At 46.1% G+C, this 20,662-nt stretch overlaps 1 long non-coding RNA gene across 1 annotated transcript in view; it reads right to left on the reverse strand.

The window, feature by feature from the left end:
• LOC134929443 (uncharacterized) overlaps positions 1 to 20,662 on the reverse strand; it is a 105,677-nt gene that overhangs the window by 12,766 nt on the left and 72,249 nt on the right. The gene's annotated exons all lie outside the window — the stretch shown is intronic.

The following is a 20,662-nucleotide window of genomic DNA, read 5'->3' on the forward strand; positions in this document are numbered from 1 at the left end:
TAGACGGGATCCGCAGGAGACATGGGCACACTATAAGACTTTGAATGGGTGTGAACTGGCTCCTCCCTCTATGCCCCTCCTCCAGACCTCAGTTAGAAAACTGTGCCCAGGGAGACGGACATTTCGAGGAAAGACTTTATTGTTTAAACACGGTGAGTGTCATACCAGCTCACACCTCAAACATGCCGCAGAACGTGGTATTCAATAGAACACCAGCCAAGGGCATGAAAAATTACACAGCCACATGCTGAGAGAACATGTAACACAACCTGTGTGTCAATCCAACCAATAAGAATGCATGCCATGGCATGAACAACATCAGCAACATCCTGACAGCAAAGAAACACCACAAGAGTGTAATCATAACCAATAACTGCAGACACAGTACGCACGGGGACGGGCGCCCAGCATCCTCTACGGACTAAGAGAAAAGGATTTACCATAGGTATTAAAATCCTATTTTCTCATACGTCCTAGAGGATGCTGGGGACTCCATAAGGACCATGGGGTTTATACCAAAGCTCCAGACCGGGCAGGAGAGTGCGGACGACTCTGCAGCACCGATTGAGCAAACAGGAGGTCCCCATCAGCCAGGGTATCAAACATGTAGAGCTTAGCAAAGGTGTTTGAACCCGACCAAGTAGCCGCTCGGCAAAGTTAAACCGCCGAGTCAACTCGGGCATCCGCCCAAGAAGAGCCCATCTTCCTAGTAGAATTGGTCTCCACCGACTTCGGTAATGGCAATCCAGCCGTAGAACGAGCACACCGAATCGTATCACAGATCCAGCGTGTAGCAGACTGCATAGAAGCAGACGCCCCAATTATGCTGGGAGCATACCGGACAAACAGCGCCTCTGTTGCCCCAATCTGAGCCAAATTGGCGACCTAAATATTCCAAGCTCTGACTACATCGAGAGACCTTGAATCAGCTAATGCCTAAGTAACCACCGGCATCAAAATATGCTGGTTTCTGAAGAAAACCACATTTGGCAGAACTATTATCCGAGTTCTCAATTCCTCTCAATACACATGGAAAATCAAACAGGGCTCTTGTGAGACAAAGCCGCTACTTCGGACACCCGCCTTGCGGATGCCAAAGCCAATAGCATGACCGCTTTTCAAAAGAGAAATCTTTAACACAACCTTCCACAAAGGTTCCAAACAGTGTGACACAAGAAACGCAACACCACTTCAAAACCCATGGTGCCAACGGGGGCACAGACGGAGGTTGGATGTGCAGTACTCCTTTCACGAAGGTCCGAACTTCCGGAAAGTTGCCAATTCTTTCTTGAAAGAAACTTTATAAGGCCAAAACCGCACTTAAATGGAGCCCAACTTTAGGCCTGCACCCACCCCTGCTTGCAAGAATGGAGAAGAACGACCCAGCTGAAATCTTCCGTAGTAGCCTTCTTGGATTCACACCAATACACATATTGACTCCAAACACGGTGGTAAGGCTTTGCCGTTACTTCTTTTCTAGCCTGAAGAAGTGTGGAAATGACTTCGCTGGGAGTACCCTTTCTGGCTAGGATAAGGCGTACAACCGCCACACTGTCAAACGCAGCCGCGGTAAGTCTTGATACACGCCCTGAACTTGCTGAAAAAGTTCCTCACGTAGTGGAAGAGGCCATGGATCTTCTATGAGTAAATCTTGAGGAACTGGATACCAAGCCCTTGTCAAAGTCAGAAAAATATCACGATGCACACTGCCATATTTGCACCTCATATGTGTCCCTGCTGCGCATGCGTGCGCTCTCCCGTGCGTGCGCATACTCGCTGTTGCGGGCACCCGCGGGCGCACGGTATGCGCATTTACGGTAGAGATTGTATGCGTCTAGCGGGCGACTCTTTCGTTACATATTTCCACTATATAATGTATTTTGTAGATCATGGTCCCTTTGATAGATTCTGAAAGTTTGGTTAATGTAGCATGTTCATGGACAGAGAAATCCCTCTTTGTTTGATACGAAGGGTCAGACAGGAGTAATACTGTGGTGTTTAGTATCCATCGGAAGAGTATTTAATTAGCAATATTCCGGTGTTGGTTTGAAGCGGATTAATCGCTCGTGCGAATAGTTATGGACATAAGAAGTTTATGTCCATTTACTATTATTTGCACTTACTTATTCATGCGGCGGGAAACCCAGTTTCCCACCCACCTGAGCAGTTGGAAATCGTCACAGCCCACCTGTATGAATCAACCTATGACCTTTTGTTATGATGCGAGGAGGAATTCCTGTGTCCAATGAACAATGAGATTGTAGGGACCATTGAATTGTATTGTGTGTGGGGCATAAATAGACAAGCCGATCACATCCAGCTCACTCTTCAACGGTTCTCATTGCTGAAAATTGGGAGCTGGATGTCCAGAGGCGCATGCGATCGTTCCCCTTGTGCGTAAGTTTTCTCCGCAATCATATTGTCTTTCTTGTTATTATGGGCCATATCTCTCTCTCTCTCTCTTCTCTTTCTCTAGTATTCTCTTAAACGTAATAGTATTGTATTGTATTTACTGTGTAGTTATCTGGTTAGTTAGTCTATGTTATATTGTAGTGTATGACTTGTAATTGTATTATTCTTTTTCAAGTATAACATTCATATTAGGCGTTAGACCCTAAGCACGGTATTTGTGTATTTCTTATAGTGTTAAGTATTCTCAGAGCGTCGGTGACGCTCGAACAGCTTTTAAGTTAATAAGGTTACACGGTGTTGCATCTACACTCAATCTCTGCACCAAGGTTTACTGCATAATACACTGTTTTATGGTATAGTTACAAAGGTTTAACATTGTGAGCGTCTGCGCCGCTGGTGATCTCCTCGTGGTCTCGAGCGTTCGCATCGCTATAGCAAATCATTACGTTAGTCGGCAGCCAATAGTGTGCCTGCCTGTGATCTCTTGGCCGTGAGCGAACGTGACGCTTGAGCGTCTCGACCTCGGCTAAGCGATTGCTACGCAACGTGCGTACCCTTACGGTACTCCATACGTCAATAGCGTACAGTGTTCTTAGACCTCATAAAGGGTTTTAAATAAGATAAATGTTTAGCTTTATCAATTGGCGGCTCGTCCTGTCCTTCACATATCTCTGCTAGGTAATTTCAGCAGACATTATCCAGCAGCAAAGGGCGGGAGGTCATATTCCTCGTAGTGCTGTTTGGATAAGTGTCTGCTTCGCTTAGTAAAAGGTGCTGAAGGAATCCGGAACCGGAGGTAAGAACAAAACGCTAGTGTCTTTTAAAACTGTTTATTTCTATCTTGCGTACGCACGCACGCACATATCTGCATTTCTTTTCATTCGTGTATTTTCATATATCACTCTCCTGTTTGCCATTTTATAATTGATAAAACGTGCTAAGAGAGATTTGTCGCTATTTCATAGTTAAAGTGTAAATGTAATATATAAAGGGATAAAGTGTAAAACCCACACGCAACTCTACCTAAGGTATAAGGAGAGATTGGTGTGTTGCGCGGTAGACGATTGAGGATCATCTACATTGATAAAACGTGTTAGTTGTGTTACGGTGGATATTTGCTTTGCGTACACGTGTCTCTAACAAAGGGTTAGACTCGCGTACGCAACTCAAAGGCCGACGCACGCAGCGTAAATTACGCAACGGAGCGTCCGGGTACGCCCACGTAACTCAAAATCACGCGATAGTGTTATTGCAACAGGCGGAAAGGTGGCTACGTGGTAAGTAGCGCAAGTCTATTTTAGTGTCCGAAATTTAGATTAACAGATCCTTCTCCAAATTCACAACACATCTGGTTTAAAGAAAATTTCTGCGCAGAAATAGAAATAGAAACAAAAGTGTACATGTGGTGAGTGAGTGTTTTGTATATATAAGTTTATACAATTTTCCAGGTTGAACCACAAGAAGTCGAGTTCTCGCAGAGGTACATGCATGTAAGTGTCGTACATGGTGGCGAGGGAGGCATCCCTTGTTAAATATAAAATTTGAGCAGTAGAGTATAGTAGACCAGGAGGTCATACTACAGACCAGGAGGTCCAGGTACAGCAGACTAAGAAGTCTGCCATAAATAAGAGAAAAGGGCACAACCCAGGGGGTTGGTGCAAAACCCATATAGGCCAATAAAGCTCTGGCTGAAGGAATTCGCAGCCGAAATTTTCGATTCCACTGGTCGCTCAGCACATAAGATTAGTTGCTTATGTGCTGAACGATTGTACCGCACGTAATTGTGTACATTAGTTAGTCTGACCAGTACCATTTGTGTACGAACCCGGTCGTAAAACTATTTGTACACTCTGATGTGATTTGTGTAATTTTTTATTTTCTGAAGGGAAGTTCGCTGGTCACTCAGGAATTGTCCAACAACCAATAGTTACTGGAAAGAGTAAGTGTTCTGCGGATATCCCTCGCATGTTCCAGTAAATAGAGGTTCATAGGGGCCCTGGGTCGAGTACGCCAGCGCTAAGGCAGTGTGTAGGTCGTATTGGTCGGCGTGGGCGAGTGAGTGGGGTACTCGGTAAACCGCCACCGTCAGCCTATCGTGAACATTTTGGTTTTTGTAAGGGTTCGCTGAAGACCCTGATTGAAGGTCAGAGGTGGTGAAAGCAACGCCTGCAAGTTATGGGGGCCAATTGTTCAGGAAGGGGGCGATCAACCTCGGTTCGAGTTGATTCAGTAAACCGACCAGTCGGGTCGGCAAGGTACGTAATGTGTGAAAAATATGGTTCACATACAGAGGTTTTATGTGATGAATGGGAGAGAATGACAGTGCATGACGGGGAGAAATTCCCAAGAGTAGGTAGCTTTAGCCCAGAAGTGTTGCAAAATTTAAGGAGGAGGATATGTCTCATTAAATCAACAAAGAGACGAATCCAACATTATGATTATTTGCAGTTATGGCAACAGGAGGGTGAAATACAGAGAGGATTGGCTCTGGCGGCGGGATCTAATCCTATCAAGAAATTGATAGCGACGGCCCCGCCGCCACCATACATATCAGGAGAGAAATTGGTTGCGGAGAATGACGCATTAGGGTGTAACAAACAAACACTTAGCAACTGTGTAAATGTTAATAAGTTAACTAATGCAAGTATTAACCCGTGCAAGTTGTACCCTGTTTTGAACTTTCCCCAGGAGTGTGATCAAGAGGACGAATCGGCAACAATATCAGCGCTCTCTCTAGCAGCCACCATAGCAGAGACAACAGTAGGCACGGCTCCACCCACGAGATTAGTAACAAAAGCCCCTAGCGGAGGGATAGGTGAGGTCGTATCTACAGGTAAGTACGGCACCATACACTATGCTGAAACCATTTCACCACAGGCTGTAGAACCTACACAGAGTGATGTTAGTAGACTTAATCCTGTTAGGGTAATAGCAGTGCCAAATGGGAAAACTGACATGACAGGAATCACACCTGTTAGGAACATTGCCATGTACAGCCCATTTTCCCGAATGGAATTAAGAACCATAGTGTCCGAATTCCCTGATCCTAGAAAAGACTTAGTTGCTAGCCAGAAATACATCAGAGACCTAGGGAACACTTTAGAGCCCAATAACAAAGACTGGCAGGTATTGCTGAGGGCATGTTTACCCTCCAATGTCGACGCAGCTCAATTTTTAGCTGACTGTGGATTAGATCAGGATGTACCTCTTACAGATGTGTACAACAAAGATAACGTAAAAAGAATAAGTTTACAGTTAAAGGAGTATTTTCCAGCGGTAGTTAAGTGGAACAAGATTTTCTCCATTAGACAGAAAGAGTCAGAAACTGCTGCAGAATATTTTCACAGGGCATTACTAGAAATGGCAAAATACACAGGTATAGAAGACATTAAAACAAACATAAACCATCGAGAAGTAGCAGTATCTGTACTAATGGACGGTTTAAAAGAGACATTAAAGACAAGGGTACAGACCACGCAACCATGTTGGCGAGGTCTATCGGTGGCTACTTTGAGAGAGGCTGCTATTGATCACGACCGGAATATCACCCGACACAGGGAGTCACAAGGTGATAAGTTAATGGCCGTAAGTATACAGGCCCTGACCACAAGGCAGCCTTTGTATAAATCACCAAACCCTGTGGGTAAGTCAAATGTGGTAACTTGTTTTTCATGTCATAGACAGGGACACATGGCACGAGACTGTAGAGTGAAACATTCACAAAACTCATATCAACCCCCTAGACAACGACACGACACATGACATTGGGAGCAGGGTCCGCAGAAACGGAGTTATGAGCCACATGCAGGGGAAACAAAAAGATATCCCCCGAACAGAGACTGGCAAGCCTCTGGCAGTTCCCATTTGACCCCTTCACAAGTAGTTGCTGCCAGCGGGATTCAGGGAGGTCACCATACCCAATAGGGGTGTGGCCATACCTGGAATCTGCAGCCAGTAAAATTGATTGCAAATCTTGGAAGTGAACCCGAAATTGCAATCAATGTAGCTGGTAAATCATTAAACTTTCTTGTAGATACAGGGGCGGCCAAATCAATGATAAATTCGACAGTGGGCATGAGAACCACTGGTAAGACAATTCCAGCCATAGGGGTAACGGGAGTAGTCCAGCACTACCCTGTTAGCAAACCAGCCGAGATTACAGTAGGGCCTTTACATACCAAGCATTCCTTTTTGCTGGCTGCATCGGCACCGACTAATCTCCTGGGAAGAGACTTATTGTGTAAAATGGGGTGCGTCATTTATTGTACTCCTGAAGGTGTATTCTTGGACATACCTGAGAATCACGCTCAGGAAGTGCAAGACATGTTAGACTCCCCATCAAAATTAATGTCACATACCATTATGACAAATAGGACTCCATCCCAAGTAGAAGAAATGACATCCCAGATACCAGAGTCACTTTGGACTAAAGACGGACAAGACACTGGATTGATGGCAAACGTAGCTCCAGTAGTTGTACAAGTAAAAGATGGTAGGATAGCTCCAAAAATTCCACAGTACCCTCTGAAGCCAGAGGTGGAGTTAGGAGTTTACCCAGTAATAGAGCGCTTGCTACAACAGGGCATTCTGGTAAGAACGTCCAGCACTGCCAATAGTCCCATCTTCCCTGTGAAAAAGAGTGGGGGGAGGGGTTACCGGCTAGTGCAGGATCTAAGGGGGATTAACAAAATAGTTGAGAGTCAGTTCCCCGTAGTGCCAAATCCAGCTGTCATCCTTATGCAAATCCCTCCCACTGCGAGATTTTTCACTGTTATTGACCTCTGCTCCGCTTTCTTTTCGGTACCTCTGCACCCTGACAGCCAATATTTGTTTGCATTCACATACAGAGGAGTCCAATACACATGGACTCGATTACCACAAGGTTTCATAGACAGTCCAAGTATATTTTCCCAGGCTTTGCACGATTGTTTACAGTCTTTCCAACCAGAGAGTGGATCAGTATTAATACAGTACGTGGATGATCTACTACTGTGTTCTGATTCATTGGAAGCATCCCTGAAGGATACGAAACAGCTCCTGTTTCATCTTTCAGACACAGGACACAAGGTTTCCAAAGACAAGTTGCAATTATGCCAAACTAAGGTAAAATATTTGGGACACTGTCTAACACAAGGACTGAGACACCTGACCGCTGATAGAATTCAAGCAATTAGAGACATGACTCTGCCACAAACCCAGCAACAGATCAGAACATTTTTAGGAATGTGTGGGTATTGCCGTAACTGGATCCCAGGGTTTTCCATTCTAGCGTTACCTTTGCAGGAGATGGTTTCCTCAAACAAACCTGACCGGATTTCGCATACAGACGAGTCCGAGATGGCATTTGAGAGACTTAAACAGTGCCTAACGCAGGCACCAGCATTAGGTATGCCAGACTATGGGAAACCCTTTGAGCTGTACGGAACAGAAAGTGCTGGTTGCGCGGCAGGCGTCTTAACCCAAAAGCACGGTGATGCCAGCAGGCCAGTAGCATACTACAGCGCTCAGCTAGACACGGTAGCGCGATCCCTCCCCACATGCTTGCGAAGCGTTGCTGCGATAGCATTGCTAGTAACGAAAAGCGAAGATGTAGTGCTAGGTCACAACCTCACAATTCATACACCACATGCAGTGTCAGCCTTGCTAAATTCTGCCCAAACCAGGCACGTCTCATCAGCGCGGTTTACAAGATGGGAATTGGCACTAATGGCCCCCGTAAACATCACCATAAGGAGATGCAGTGCATTAAATCCTGCAACATATCTCCCAGGTGTGCCTGGACAGGCACAAAGGGTGGAGGATGAGAGTGGTGGGGAAGGAGAATTTAATACAAAGGAGGACACACATGATTGTATGGAATATTTGACCCAAAATTTTACCGCAAGGCCTGACATCAGTGACAACCCACTGGAAGATGTAGATCTAACCTTCTACACGGACGGTAGTTGTCACAGACTGTCAGACTCGGGAGACTTGTGTACTGGATACGCAGTCGTAGATGACCAAGGCACCATAGAAGCGGAACCGCTAGGCCCACCTCACTCAGCCCAGGTTGCTGAACTGGTCGCCCTAACCAGAGCATGTGAATTGGCTAAGGGCAAATCAGCCAATATCTACACCGATTCTAGATACGCATTCGGGGTAGTCCATGATTTCGGAGCCCTATGGCGCCTCAGAAATTTCATGACGGCAGCTGGTACACCGGTAGCGCATGCAGCTCACATCAAAAGGCTTCTAACAGCGATACAGGAACCCGACAGAGTGGCTGTTATCAAGTGTAAAGCACACACATATAGCCAAGACCCAGTATCACTTGGTAACAGCCGAGCAGACGAAGCAGCTAAGTTAGCAGCTGGGACCCCCAGACAGACAGACACCACACAACTGATGGTATTTAATACCATCAACACACAGAAGTTGTGTGAGATGCAAAATTTGTGTTCCACACAGGAAAAGGCAGTCTGGAAGGCAAAGGGATATGGCCAGGAGTCCTCAGGACTCTGGACGGATGGACAAGGTAAACCGGTGGCCCCCAGAGCATATCTCCCATGTTTAGCTGAGGCAGCTCACGGGCTGACTCATCTGGGCAAGGAAGGGATGTGCAAGTTGGTAAGAGCATATTGGTGCGCCCCAGGATTTTCATCTCATGCAAGTAAGAGAGCAATGTCATGCCTTACATGCTTGAGAAAGAATATCGGAAAGGCAATACCAACAGAACCATCTCATATCCCACCTACAGGCGGTCCTTTCCAGGTAATACAGATTGACTTTATTCAATTACCCCCTTGTCGAAATTTGAAATATGTACTTGTTTGTATAGATGTATTCTCAAATTGGGTCGAAGCATTTCCTGCGGCCACAAATACCGCCATGTTTACTGCTAAGAAAATTGTGCAGGAATTTGTATGTAGATATGGTATCCCTAGAATAATTGAAAGTGATAGGGGTACCCATTTTACAGGTGATGTCTTTCAAGGAATGTGTAAGTTGATGGGAATTGATAGCAAGCTGCACACTCCATACCGTCCACAGGCGAGTGCGAAGGTGGAAAGAGTGAACAGCACTATTAAAAATAAACTGAGCAAAGTTATGGCAGAGACAGGATTGACATGGCCAGAAGCTTTACCCATTGTACTGTACAGCATCAGAACCACTCCCAGGTCCCCTCTTAATCTATCTCCCTTTGAAATCTTGTTTGGTCGACAACCGCATGTTATGATTAACCCTCAGGATGATTTGAAGTGTAACAATGAAGTGACTGTAAAGTACTTGATTAACATGAGTAAACAGCTAAGGAATCAAAATGATAATTTGAAGTTGGTGATTCCTGATTTACCAGATAGTAATTGTCATGACATTGAACCTGGGGATTATGTAATGATACGGAATTTTCTACGCTCAGGTTGCCTTATTGACAGATGGGAAGGACCATACCAAGTCTTATTGACTAGCACTACAGCATTGAAAGTTGCCGAGAGAGAGACTTGGGTTCATTCGTCCCATTGTAAGAAGGTTGCTGATCCAGAGAGGTCCCGTGATAAGGAACAGACGGTAGAGGAAGTTGTATCACTGGAGTGTCTGTTCCAGGAGGACTGAGGCGGCACCTGAGCATTGAGAATCACAAGATCAAAAGCAGTTGTCGATTCCCTGTTCCCTTTTATTGTTTTTCTCCACTTCCCATCCCCCCTCCCTCAAATTATTTTTCCCCCTTCTCATTCTTCTTCGTTTCCTCCTATAAGATGGACTTGCCCCAAGAGACTGTGATCCGGATTTTCCGGTTGACCATGATGTTGACCAGAGCAGTCTGTTCCGGCGAGAGTACCATGGAGGTCGAGAGAGGTTCTGGAATGGGTTCTGATGACAGAGATGGAGGCGTAGTTTTCCGAAAACAACATAACCAACAAGCAAAGGCGAGTATCAGAAAACGATCCGATAGCATTGACCACAGAAGGAATTGTGAAGTATTGTTAGCTGAAGAAAACTGTATCTGTAGGCTCTGTGACAATGTAGTTGAGGATGGAAGCATCAAGAAATGCCAATCCAGTTTTAATATCCACATGGACCGGCATCCCTTGAGTGACTATCACTCCTTAGTGGGTAGTGTGTTAAATCAAACAGATTGTTGGGTATGCTCTCAAGTACCTCAAGGTCATAGCAAATCAGGACTAGTACCATTTCCTTTAACGATAGGGGAGGTACTTGAGCTAAGTGGTGGGAGGCCGGTGGACAAGAGGTTTAATATCTCCAGTCCTCCTAGTTTGAAGCTCCACCAATATCATGTGGATAGATCCCTCATATGCTTTAACATTTCCAATCCCCGAAAGCCGGGAAATTGGGAAGTGTCATGGAGTAACCAAACCATGACCTTTTCATATAGAGCAGATAGAATGCCGACAGATACAGAGCTTATACGCCACATAGCCAGTAGAGGAAAATCTTTCCGATATAGGTATACCCTAGGAAATAGGATTACGAGAGTTGGAGAGGTATCACCAGGATACTGTGCACATATCGTACAAGCTGATACGTGTACTAGACAGATGGGAGAATTAGGGTTAGGAGATTTTACATGGAAGATGTGTAATATGGTTATGTCCTACTCTGTCCCATATGTTCTCCCCGATGATGCATATTTCATATGCGGGAGGAAGGCGTATAAGTGGCTTGCCCCAAACTCTGAAGGATTGTGTTATATTGGAAAAGTACTGCCTGAAGTAATGACTGTATCACATGCCAAAATGAAAGATATACACCGTGTTGCCCAAGCTCCTTATACTCACACCCATTACGAGCACGTAGTTAAACGGCACCTGATAGAAAGAACAGAGCATCCGGCCTCTGACATGATCCATGAATCCACCGGGATTCAGTTTCTAATCGCGTTAGACATCACTCGCACCGCCAGAGGAGTGTTGAATTATAAATACATATCTGCGCTCGCAAATTTGTTAGACAATATCACAGAAATGTATGATGACACGTTTAGGTATACTGGAAGAGAACTTCAAGCTTATAAAACAGAACTGGTTCAGCATAGAATGATTCTCAATTATCTCACGGCAGTGACAGGTGGATATTGTGTCACACTGGCAACGCAGTACGGCGTGAAATGTTGCACATATATTACAAATAGTACCGAGGACCCGGTCGAGGTCATAGACCAAAAGATGGACGATATTCTCCAACTGAAGTGGGAATTTCGCAGGAGACACAATCTCACTCTTGCTGCTGTAGGTAATGAGCTGACTGGTTGGGTGTCATGGTTGAATCCGCGAAATTGGTTCTCTGGTTTAGGAGAATGGGCTCAAGGAGTCATAATGGATGTTGGGAAGTTTCTCCTATGTATCTTAGGTGTTATCATAACGATTGGCTTGATATTTAGATGCGGTCAGGCTTTAACGAAGTGTAAACGAAGTACCAGGGTGATGAGTTTAAGGAGTGAGGAAATTGTAATTCCAATGGATTTGATTTATGACCCAAATGTAGAAACAATGATGTGATGAAAATGCGATTTCTACGGTCCGTTTCTTTCACCTGTTTTTCCGTTTTCTCCAAGGTAAAAAGACCCACTTGGACGAAGAATTTGATGATCCTGTATACAGACAACTGATGGATTAAAGAAGAAGTTTTGACAACCTTATACACAGATATTTGATGAACTTTGCCATAGATCCCCAGTTTCCCTAGAAATTTAAAAATTACGCTAGCCCAACACTTTTGTAAATCTATGGACATTGACAAAGCTTTTTGCCCACACGCCTTTTGGCAAAAGCACAAAGAAGACTACATTCAACAGACACCGAACAAGACTTCAACCGACAAATGTTCATTTACCTGACATAGAATACCACTGCATTTACCGTAATTATGTCTTTTCTTCATCTCTACAACCTTCAGGTAATTACACACATAGTCGATAGGGAATACAGGCACAGATATCAGCAATCACATATTCCCCCATTCATGTATCATCAACTAAAATGTGCTCCCCATTTTGTTACAACCACAGCCGAAAAGAGCTCGGTAAAGTTTGACAGCCCATCCACAGACCCGTACCACGGGATAAGAAGGAATTCAAATGTATACTTCGCAATGCCTCGAAGCTTGATTTAAAACACGTACGGCACGATGATACATGACCCCCAAACACGGATTCATACACACATGCTTCTGCTATCTCACTAGGTCATACCCTTTTCCTACCTTCTCCTCTCCTCCTCTACCCAACCATGTAAATGTATTAACCCCTGACATATATTTTTCTCTTTTTGAAATGTTTTAGGAAGTGGCAGTTATTGTTGACTGCCAAAGGGTGGACTGTCAAAGTCAGAAAAATATCACGATGCACACTGCCATATTTGCACCTCATATGTGTCCCTGCTGCGCATGCGTGCGCTCTCCCGTGCGTGCGCATACTCGCTGTTGCGGGCACCCGCGGGCGCACGGTATGCGCATTTACGGTAGAGATTGTATGCGTCTAGCGGGCGACTCTTTCGTTACATATTTCCACTATATAATGTATTTTGTAGATCATGGTCCCTTTGATAGATTCTGAAAGTTTGGTTAATGTAGCATGTTCATGGACAGAGAAATCCCTCTTTGTTTGATACGAAGGGTCAGACAGGAGTAATACTGTGGTGTTTAGTATCCATCGGGAGAGTATTTAATTAGCAATATTCCGGTGTTGGTTTGAAGCGGATTAATCGCTCGTGCGAATAGTTATGGACATAAGAAGTTTATGTCCATTTACTATTATTTGCACTTACTTATTCATGCGGCGGGAAACCCAGTTTCCCACCCACCTGAGCAGTTGGAAATCGTCACAGCCCACCTGTATGAATCAACCTATGACCTTTTGTTATGATGCGAGGAGGAATTCCTGTGTCCAATGAACAATGAGATTGTAGGGACCATTGAATTGTATTGTGTGTGGGGCATAAATAGACAAGCCGATCACATCCAGCTCACTCTTCAACGGTTCTCATTGCTGAAAATCGGGAGCTGGATGTCCAGAGGCGCATGCGATCGTTCCCCTTGTGCGTAAGTTTTCTCCGCAATCATATTGTCTTTCTTGTTATTATGGGCCATATCTCTCTCTCTCTCTCTTCTCTTTCTCTAGTATTCTCTTAAACGTAATAGTATTGTATTGTATTTACTGTGTAGTTATCTGGTTAGTTAGTCTATGTTATATTGTAGTGTATGACTTGTAATTGTATTATTCTTTTTCAAGTATAACATTCATATTAGGCGTTAGACCCTAAGCACGGTATTTGTGTATTTCTTATAGTGTTAAGTATTCTCAGAGCGTCGGTGACGCTCGAACAGCTTTTAGGTTAATAAGGTTACACGGTGTTGCATCTACACTCAATCTCTGCACCAAGGTTTACTGCATAATACACTGTTTTATGGTATAGTTACAAAGGTTTAACATTGTGAGCGTCTGCGCCGCTGGTGATCTCCTCGTGGTCTCGAGCGTTCGCATCGCTATAGCAAATCATTACGTTAGTCGGCAGCCAATAGTGTGCCTGCCTGTGATCTCTTGGCCGTGAGCGAACGTGACGCTTGAGCGTCTCGACCTCGGCTAAGCGATTGCTACGCAACGTGCGTACCCTTACGGTACTCCATACGTCAATAGCGTACAGTGTTCTTAGACCTCATAAAGGGTTTTAAATAAGATAAATGTTTAGCTTTATCACCCTCCTTGGTCAGACCGTAACAAAGAGAATCGCCTGAACCTTTGTTCTTCTTATGTTTATCCCCTTCCGAAGAGTGAAAACGGAGGGGACACATAGACCGACTGAAAACACCCAAGGTGTCCCGAGGACGTCCACTGCTATAGCTTGAGTGTCCCCTGACCCGGAACAATATTCCTGCGATCTCTCGTTGAGGCGAGACGCCAACATGCCCACTTGAGGCACTCCCCAAAGATTTGTCACTTCAGTGAAAACTTCTCGATGACGACTGTATTTCTCCCGGATGCAGAGGAATCTATTTCTCCGTCGTTCACATCCGGGACGAAACGGCTAATATAGCGTTTTCCAGTCTTTTCAGCCAGCGGAAACCTCTGTCGGCTTCCGCCATTACCGCTTTGCTCCATGTTCCACCCTAGCGGCTTACTTACGCCACTGCTGTCAAGTCGTCCGACAGAATTAACACGGGCAGATCACGAAGCATATGTACATTGAAAATAACTCTTAATTCAAGAAAGCTTATTGCAGACAAGCTTCCCAGCTTGACCTTTCCCTCTGGAAATACTTCCCTTGCAAGGACTGCTCCCCAGTCTCAGAGATCTGGATGCATGGACACCAGGATCTCATCCTGGATTCCGAACCTTCATCCCTCTAGGAGGTTAGAACGGAGCAGACACCACAGGAGCTATATCCTGGCCCTTAGGAATATATTCAGTGCATGTGCAGGTGAGACCCGGACCACATTTCCAACTGGCTCCGTGAAAACCACTCTGGCATTTGACCCGCTCACTGAAAAAGGCCTCTTAGGCCGCACCCCTCTTCTTCATCAACGGAACATATTGATGGATTGTCACTGCAAATCTGATCCGACTCTGGATCCTCAGACCTCTTTCCACAGGAACACACAGAACTTCAACCGTTCCATATCTACTCTGATACCCACCTCCGACGTCTGCGTCGTTGGGAATAACAGCCTTCACCTGTGTTGAAGAACAGTCAGAGAGAAAACAACGATTTGCACCACTTGTGTCTTGGCCTCGCCTTAATCCAGAGAGTGTCCCAGTACAGAGTAACAATGGTTCTTACTATTGAAAGAATACCATCCTACTGCCATCACTCCAGTGAAATGGCAAAGACAATCCTGGATATCCACGAGGTAAGCTGAATGCGGAAAACAACCCCCATGTGCACGTAATGCAAAAAACTCCAAAGCATAGACATAAAATATCACTTAGCTTTCTGTGTACGATCCTTTGTGAGAGGGCCCCGTGTCGACTAGGAGTTGACTTTCACAGTATTCTATCCGCGGCGGGAACAGAATAAACATTCGGACTCCTTGAGAGGATCTTCGACCAACTCGTCACGGCCGACCTAGAGCTTTATCAACAGAGCGACCAGCACATGAGAAAGAATACTTTTACTGCAGCATTCGTTTTAAATCATATGATGAATAGACATAATGTAATACACAATTTATCACACATATCCTAACTATTTATATATATATATATATATATACATAGTAGAGTCCGAACAATCAAATGCTCCAGACAGGCACGGCACTCCAGGACTAAATGTAAAGATATTTAATGGTCCAGCTTCAAAGCACAAGCATATTACAATGCAGCATTTCGGGCCATGCAAGGCCCTTCATCAGGTGATGCTGGTGCTGGCAACAAAACGTTTTGTTGCCAGCACCAGCATCACCTGATGAAGGGCCTTGCATGGCCCGAAATGCTGCATTGTAATATGCTTGTGCTTTGAAGCTGGACCATTAAATATCTTTACATTTAGTCCTGGAGTGCCGTGCCTGTCTGGAGCATTTGATTGTTCGGACTCTACTATGTATACAATATTAGACAATGGCACCCAGGTAGTTGGATATTAGTAAGAGTGCCGGATTATTTGGATACTATATATATATATACATATACATATATACATATATAAGATATAAGCGGATTGTCCGGAACCGTCGGGTCCCTAGTGACATTAATGTGTTCAGAATGTGTATGACCATGTACTGAAATGCCCCAGTTGTGGATCTACCATGAAACGTCATGGTCGACAGAAAACCTAGTATTCGTCGACTGCAGGGACTAGTAACCAGGCAAAATAACATTCTTGCAACCCCGAGGGGTCCTAAGGAAGATTTTATATATATATATATATATATATATATATATATATATATATAATGTAATAACACTCCCCCACATATACTACCATGTCTGTGTTCGAGCTACAGGCCCATGGAACCGTAACATACATATACATATAAATATATATACAGGTATAAGGCAGTTACAGCATGTTAATTTACACCCAGTAATAACAGTTGGTGCCGACAGGGTCTCCCACATACTACTGTGCCTCCCATACAGTGTTTACTTTTGACAAGCATACAACTACCGACCCGCTGATACTGCATCTACTGAATCAAGTACCAACAGGCGTCGGCGATGCCGACAGTGATCCCCACAGCTGTTTGTGACAGAGCACTCACGCATGTCGACATATGTGTTGACTAAAAAGCTATAGTGGGTATATCTGACAAGGAACACAAAGAGAAATATGCACAACAATGATCATACGCCCATTTCTAAAAACCAGTGCTATATATCCCTCAATATAACACTAAAAACTCTGTGCCCCCCCCCCCCCCCCCCAACGTTTGTACTGCACACCTTTTTGGCGGGGACAGAGAGAAAAATGGCGCTGAACACTGTTGTGAGGGCTAAGCACCGCCCCTTTTTGGCGCGCTTCAGCCCCATTATAATAAAGGTTTTTTATGCAGGCAGGGGACCGTATATAGGCCCTCATTCCGAGTTGTTCGCTCGCTAACTGCTTTTAGCAGCATTGCACACGCTAAGCCGCCTCCTACTGGGAGTGTATCTTAGCATAGCAGAATTGCGAACGAAAGATTAGCAGAATTGCGAATAGAAATTTCTTAGCAGTTTCTGAGTAGCTCGAGACTTACTCCTACACTGCGATCAGTTCAGTCAGTTTCGTTCCTGATTTGACGTCACAAACACACCCTGCGTTCGCCCAGACACTCCCGCGTTTTTCCCAGAAACGCAAGCGTTTTTCCACACACACCCATAAACGGCCAGTTTCCGCCCAGAAACACCCACTTCCTGTCAATCACACTCCGATCACCAGAACGATTAAATTTCTTTGTTAGGCCGTGAGTAAAATACCAAACTTTTTAGCAAATTTACTTGGCGCAGGCGCACTGCGAACATTGCGCATGCGCAGTTTGCGACTAAGCGCTCCGTTGCGAAAAAAAACTAACGAGCGAACCACTCGGAATGAGGGCCATAGTATCTAGGCACTATTTACCTCCACAAAATAACATATATATTGCTGTCCAGGGCGACCCCCCTGCACCCTGCACCCATGTAACCGTTGGTGTGTGTGGGAGCAATGGCGCGCAGCGTGACCGTTGCTGTATACTGGCGGGGGTGTATTCGGTGTCCAGGCCCCGAATATGCTTGCCAGTGTAATCAAGACCCTCAGCGCCCTGCACCCTGTGAGTGCCATTGGTGTGTGGGAGCATGGAGCGCAGCGCTACCGCTGCGCTTACCTCTGCTACTGAAGTCTTCTGCCGTCTGACGTCTTCTGTTCTTCTAATACTCACCCGGCTTCTTTCTTCTGGCTTCTGTGAGGGGGGTGACGGCGCGGCTCCGGGAACAAGCAGCTAGGCGAACCAAGTGATCGAACCCTCTGGAGCTAATGGTGTCCAGTAGCCTAAGAAGCAGAGCCCTTGAACTAAGAAGAAGTAGGTCTGACTTCTCTCCCCTCAGTCCCACGATGCAGGGAGCCTGTAGCCAGCAGGTCACCCTGAAAATAAAAAACCTAACAATAAAGTCTTTAGAGAAACTCTGTAGAGCTCCCCTAGTGTGTGTCCAGTCACTCCTGGGCACAGAGTCTAACTGAGGTCTGGAGGAGGGGCATAGAGGGAGGAGCCAGTTCACACCCATTCAAAGTCTTATAGTGTGCCCATGTCTCCTGCGGATCCCGTCTATACCCCATGGTCCTTACGGAGTCCCCAGCATCCTCTAGGACGTATGAGAAATATTGCAGGGACAAAGGGCGTGCAATGGTTAAGGGGTCGTCGCCCCTTGCAACGGCGTGAACAGCACACGCAGGGCCTGATGAATCACCTAGCGGATGGGGGAGGGGGTCCAGGGGAGATGCGGGTGGGGAGAGGCAGTTGGCGTGGGTGCCGGGGGAGGGGTTGGTGTGGTGGTGCCACGGGTGGGGGAGGGGGTCCGGAGCCACTGCGGGTGGGGGAGGAGCGGTTGCAGGGGTGTCATGGGTGGGGGAGTGGCAGGTGCGGGATTGTGCTGCGGGAGGGGGAGGGAGTTTGGAGCCATCGCCGGTGGTGGAGGGGGGGGGAACGCGGATGGGGCCCGGACGTACTGCGAGTTGGGGAGGGGCGGGTAATGCTTCTCCTCCTGGAAGCAGCTAAGCTGCTGTCCTCCCTTTGGCAGTGGCTCTCCCAGAAACCCACACAGCAGCCAAGCAGCCAGTCACTAGTGTTAGTGCCAGTGTCCCAACGTGCTGCATTAAAGGGAAGAAGATGCACTCAATAAACTACAGCTCCCAGCAGCCCTTAGCACCGGAATTCTTAGGCGCTAAGGGCTGCTGGGAGCTGTAGTTTATTTAGTGCGTCTACTTTCCTGTAATGCAGCGCGCTGGGACACCGGCGCTAATAATAGTGACTGGCTGGGAGAACTGACTGACTGACTAAATCAATGTAAAAGGTGAGAGTGCTGTGCAGTGTCAGTGACACTGTGTCAGTGACACTGCACACCCTCTGCACTGCACAGCACTGTCACCTTTTACACTGATTCAGCATTCAGACATTACCCTCCGTGATATCACCCACTCCATCCGTTACATTAGCCATCTCGGGGCTTCCAGGCCGGCAGGCCAGGTGCTGTGTTGTGGAGTCTGGGGATCTGGGCGCGGCTGTGGCGGGGAGGCACTTCTGTGACATCACGCGCAGAGGAGGCTCTGGGGCTCAGAGAGTATGCGGCGCAGGGAGGGCTATGAAAGCCTTCTGCTGCGCCGCTTTCATACACCTCTATGCCGGTGGCCGTAGCAGATTTTGTTCCACCTGCGCCGTGTAGATTGTTGATGCCGGAGGGGGCAGGCTGACTGGCAGCAGGACATGGGGGGTCATTCCGAGTTGATCGCTAGCTGCCGTTGTTCGTACCGCAGCGATCAGGCTAAAAATCGGCACTTCTGCGCATGCGTTTGCGGCTCAATGCGCACGTGCGACGTACTTTCATAAAAGCCGATGCAGTTTCACACAAGGTCTAGCAACGCTTTTCAGTCGCACTGCTGGCCGCAGAGTGATTGACAGGAAGTGGGTGTTTCTGGGTGGTAACTGACCGTTTTCAGGGAGTGTGTGTAAAAACTAGAGATGAGCGGGTTCGGTTTCTTTGAATCCGAACCCGCACGAACTTCACTTTTTTTTTCACGGGTCCGAGCGACTCGGATCTTCCCGCCTTGCTCGGTTAACCCGAGCGCACCCGAACGTCATCATGACGCTGTCGGATTCTCGCGAGACTCGGATTCTATATAAGGAGCCGCGCGTCGCCGCCATTTTCACACGTGCATTGAGATTGATAGGGAGTGGCTGGCGTCCTCTCCATTAGAATAGATTAGAAGAGAGAGAGAGAGAGAGAGATTGTGCAGACAGAGTTTACCACAGTGACCAGTGCAGTTGTTGTTAAGTTAACTTTTATTTAATATATCCGTTCTCTGCTATATCCGTTCTCTGCCTGAAAAAAACGATACACAGCAGTCACACAGTGTGACTCAGTCTGTGTGCACTCTGCTCAGCCCAGTGTGCTGCACATCAATGTATAAAAGCTTATAATAATTGTGGGGGAGACTGGGGAGCACTGCAGGTTGTTATAGCAGGAGCCAGGAGTACATAATATTATATTAATTTAAAATTAAACAGTGCACACTTTTGCTGCAGGAGTGCCACTGCCAGTGTGACTAGTGGTGACCAGTGCCTGACCACCAGTATAGTAGTATATTGTTGTATACTATCTCTTTATCAACCAGTCTATATTAGCAGCAGACACAGTACAGTGCGGTAGTTCACGGCTGTGGCTACCTCTGTGTCGGCAGTCGGCACTCGGCAGGCAGTCCGTCCATCCATAATTGTATAATTATATACCACCTAACCGTGGTATTTTTTTTTCTTTCTTTATACCGTCGTCATAGTCATACTAGTTGTTACGAGTATACTACTATCTCTTTATCAACCAGTGTACAGTGCGGTAGTTCACGGCTGTGGCTACCTCTGTGTCGGAACTCGGCAGGCAGTCCGTCCATCCATAATTGTATTATTATAATATATACCACCTAACCGTGGTTTTTTTTTCATTCTTTATACCGTCATAGTCAGTCATACTAGTTGTTACGAGTATACTACTATCTCTTTATCAACCAGTGTACAGTGCGGTAGTTCACGGCTGTGGCTACCTCTGTGTCGGCAGTCGGCAGGCAGTCCGTCCATCCATAATTGTATTATA

This window comes from Pseudophryne corroboree, chromosome 5 (assembly GCF_028390025.1).
Source record: "Pseudophryne corroboree isolate aPseCor3 chromosome 5, aPseCor3.hap2, whole genome shotgun sequence".
Classification (NCBI taxonomy): domain Eukaryota; kingdom Metazoa; phylum Chordata; class Amphibia; order Anura; family Myobatrachidae; genus Pseudophryne; species Pseudophryne corroboree.